Source organism: Photinus pyralis, unplaced genomic scaffold (genome assembly GCF_008802855.1).
Source record: "Photinus pyralis isolate 1611_PpyrPB1 unplaced genomic scaffold, Ppyr1.3 Ppyr1.4_LG4, whole genome shotgun sequence".
In the NCBI taxonomy this organism is placed as follows: Eukaryota; Metazoa; Arthropoda; class Insecta; order Coleoptera; family Lampyridae; genus Photinus; species Photinus pyralis.
In genome coordinates, this window is record NW_022170511.1 from 40,070,812 (window position 1) to 40,075,274 (window position 4,463).

Sequence of the window (4,463 nt, forward strand, 5' to 3'; positions counted from 1 at the left end):
ATTAATCAATCAAGGGAGTTAATAAGGGTTCCTAAATTGTTAGGAGTTTTGAATTTAGCACGCTTACCCATTACAATTTACATCGCGAAGAAGACGGAGCACTTTATCCACCGCGCACTACCCGTTAAATGTCGAAAAATGATACGAAAGTAAGTTTCATCACAAATTACCGGACTGGTTTATTCAATGTCGTGAAATTAAAATTGATAACCAATCTTACGTTCTATTGTTATAAGGTAAAAGTGTAGCTGTTATCACGGAAACGGCATTATTGACCCTGTTTAACCTTCCAAATCGGTAAGAAATGACTAGATCTTGCGTATTTATCGTCTGCCTATAAAACTATATCTTCATTAATTTCATGAATTATTGTCATTTTTTTCCTCACTTTGTTTTTTGTTTCATCAGTTGTTCCTCCGTAAAATGCCCAAATAAAGACAGTATAATTAATCCCAGAAAATCGTTGCCATCAATTTTCCTGCTGAACAATCCGTTTGCATTGGAGGACCCCGGGAGGCCAAGTTTCATCATCAGTGATAATTTTTGAAAAATTATAAATACCTTGTTTTAAATCCTCCCAATTTCTGACAGGTGGCTATTCTGGTGTGAAGAGCTTGCCAATCCATCTGGCGGACACTTTGTTCATCGGCGTATCTGTGCACTTCCCTTGCAGCAATGAAACTTCATTTCTTCGACCTGTCAAAACCATCTTTTCAATTCTCTTCATTGTCTCCCGTGTTCTTACCTCAAGAGGACTACCAGACTTTGGATCATCTTGTATGGATTCTCCACCCCAACGAAATTGATTCCATCATCTAATCTAATTTGATAATATGATTGAGCATTCTCATCACAGATAGATAGATTGTGTTGGAAGTACAGAGTGTCCATCTAAAATTGTGTCTCTTGGCCTAAAACAAACCCTATTAGTTATTACAAAAGCCTGACGTGCTTCTTCTCACTATACGTACTTCTTTGAAGACCAGTCCTTTTCGACCCTGTGAACAATTTAAAATTAATTCAATAGATATCGCCAAAATCTTTTGCTAAGATCTAAACGTATTTTATCGTAGAATCTCACATTAAGCACTAATAAAAATTTACAGCTTTGATGTTTTCTTATTTTTATGTCCAGTTAATTAAATATCTGTGCACATTTTACAATGTTATTTTTTGTCGCAATGGCATAACCTTCAATTCAACAATTTGAGAAACGATACGATCAGTACAAAGCTTTGCGCTATTGTTGATTCTGTACGGGTGACTGTTGCTCCCAACGCACCAGTAACATTTTTTCCTTCTTTATTGAAATCGCATTTATCACTTTGTCAATATTACAATTGACGCGGTGATTATTTTGGGTTATTTTCTTGTTCAACATTTGTACCACAGATCAGAAAAGTATGATGGCGACTGTATTATAAAGTAATATTACAGAGTCTTAATAAAAATTTATGACTGTAGGCTTTTATTGTCTTTGATGTCAAATTAATTAATCGTTTATGTATATTTTAATTAATTTTCCTTAAAAATTATGCTTCTGAAATTTTTTAAGACGTTTGAGAACCTTGCAAATCTAAATGTGGGTTTTGAAATTTTTTAAGATGAAGTATATCCTCGTGCGCCATTGTCTTGACCAATTACAATAAAATATGATTGTCAAAAATATGCAAAGAGGAACATGTGGAAAACACGAAAGCTGTAAAATAGTTTTATTATTCAAAAAAATTCAAACATTATAAAAGCGCAATTAATTAATTACAATTTGTTCACATACGTATTTGAAAGTTTTATAATCAAACATTTTTACAACCAGGCCTACTTTAAAATACTTTTTCATTTTGTGGTACTAAAGTTTTCTTAATCACGGAAACTTATAAAAAATTTTGTCCGTTAAATACTATAAAATTCAAATAAGCCGCCATAAATATCCATTCTTTTTTGACCTTTTGGGCCATTTTTTTTGTTTCCTCGTAAAAGAAAGTAGGCATACACGGCTTTCGGACGAGCCAAACATATGCGCGTTTAAATTGCACAAATCGGCGATTTTATTGAACCCATAAAATGAGAAAATGCGTTATCATTTTACAATCGGTTACCCCGTACGCAACCGCCCCAAAGTCGGCGGCGGGCGCATGCATTAATTTCTAACGCGCGAAATCCACCACTTGAATCAAAACGGAATCAGACCACCAAATTGTAAGTGGAGGATAAGAATTTTAGCGTAAAGCTTTTATCTTGTCGGATGTCTACAATATATAATCCTCAAGTTAAATAGAAGATTGAGCCGGGGCGGGTACATGTGGCCCTTAGATGAACGGAAAAAATAACAATACGTCCGTTGTCAGGTGCATAGCTTGTTATCAAAATCAAACAGACCGCCCCGTCTCATCTAGCCGCTATTAATCCTGTAGATCAGCCATGCCGTTATCATTACCCTGTGCTCTACAGATAGGGAAATTAGGTAAATATTACGTGGTTATTTAGTTTAGGTCACGCTATCGGTTTTTTTTGCGAAATTTTTCAACTCTTGATCACCCATTTTTTAGTTAATAGTACTATAGTAAATACCTACAACTGCTACTTGCAAAATGCAACAAACCAGTAAGCATAAATTATTTACAAGTTCCGTTTATTCACAAATCCGAAATAGTCACATAGTAGTTGTGGTAGTAAAGGAAATATGGAACACTTCACCAACTTTAATTACAGTGGCAACCTATTCTTATATTGCAGTATGATCACAAAGGATAATTGTAAGGGATAATGTGATGTTCCAGAAACCTTTAAGTAGGTATGTGAATTAGTACGGAGAATGAGAAGTCTGATCGAAAAAGTACGAATTGATTTGGATTCTACGCACCGAAATTAATAAGAAAAAGTGTTTTCCCGAGAAATTTTGGTGTAGTCGATTTTTGGTAAAAAAGGAAGGTTATACACTGCCTTTTTTTGAGCCCCGAAAAAAAAATTGTCTCAGATCGACCCGGAAAAAAATTTTCTTATAGAATGTGGCCTGTAGAATCCATAATTTCAAACAGTTCCAAGATTGGGCTACTAGTTCAAAAGTTACAGCCCTTTGAATTTTCTTTCGAAATTGGTTTCTAGTCTATAACTTTTGATTGAGAAGTCTGATCGAAAAAGTACGAATTGTTTGGATTCTACGCACCCAAATTAATAAGAAAAAGTGTTTTCCCGAGAAATTTTGGTGTAGTCGATTTTTGGTAAAAAAGGAAGGCTATACACTGCTTTTTTTTGAGTCCCGCAAAGAAAATGGTCTCAGATCGACCCGGAAAAGAAATTTTCTTATAGAATGTGGTCTGTAGAATCCATAATTTCAAACAGTTCCAAGATTGGGCTACTATTATTATACTTTGATTTATTAATTAATTGGGCTACTAGTTCAAAAGTTACAGCCCTTTGAATTTTTTTCCGAAATTGGTTTCTAGTCTATAACTTTTGATTGAGAAGTCTGATCGAAAAAGTACGAATTGTTTTGGATTCTACGCACCGAAATTAATAAGAAAAAGTGTTTTCCCGAGAAATTTTGGTGTAGTCGATTTTTGGTAAAAAAGGAAGGTTATACACTGCCTTTTTTTGAGCCCCGAAAAAAAAATTCTCAGATCGACCCGGAAAAAAAAAATTTTCTTATAGAATGTGGCCTGTAGAATCCATAATTTCAAACAGTTCCAAGATTGGGCTACTAGTTCAAAAGTTACAGCCCTTTGAATTTTTTTCGAAATTGGTTTCTAGTCTATAACTTTTGATTGAGAAGTCTGATCGAAAAAGTACGAATTGTTTTGGATTCTACGCACCCAAATTAATAAGAAAAAGTGGTTTCCCGAGAAATTTTGGTGTAGTCGATTTTTGGTAAAAAAGGAAGGTTATACACTGCCTTTTTTTGAGCCCCGAAAAAAAAATTGTCTCAGATCGACCCGAAAAAAAATGTTCTTATAGAATGCGGCCTGCAGAATCCATAATTTCAAACAGTTCCAAGATTGGGCTACTAGTTCAAAAGTTACAGCCCTTTGAATTTTTTTTCGAATTGGTCTATAACTTTTGCCTGAGTGACGGAGCAGTCACTCATTCGCAAGGGAATTGCACTGGATGAGTTCTTAGATCAGTTAGATCTTGAAGAAAAAACAAGTCACCGTTTTACGGTTGAGTGGTTCCTCTGGGGTTGAAACAACAATATTTGCGCCCCGGTGCCAATATTGAGAAGGGCGTTCGTTCGATAACTCCTCTTTAAAATCAATTATAAGACGTACAAAACAGTGGCATCCTTGTCGCAATCTGCAGGTGGATAACCTGTGTGTTGGAAAACAGGGATGTTACCGTTAATCGGAACACTATACGAGTGCACGTACCTTGAGGGTGAGGGGATACTCGAAGAAGGGGGTGGGAGGCTAACGTTGTGAACTGTATTCTGAACCCTCTACTGTTTACTACATATACGTGTAACTTTT

General features: G+C 35.4%; 1 long non-coding RNA gene across 1 annotated transcript; it reads right to left on the reverse strand.

Moving 5' to 3' along the window:
• Positions 1 to 220: 220 nt before the first annotated feature.
• On the reverse strand, positions 221 to 1,187 carry LOC116167643. Its single transcript, XR_004144590.1, has 5 exons — positions 972 to 1,187; positions 746 to 911; positions 562 to 696; positions 389 to 481; positions 221 to 342 (listed from the first exon to the last, which is right to left on the reverse strand). It is a non-coding gene; the product is annotated as an uncharacterized LOC116167643 (long non-coding RNA).
• Positions 1,188 to 4,463: the final 3,276 nt, after the last annotated feature.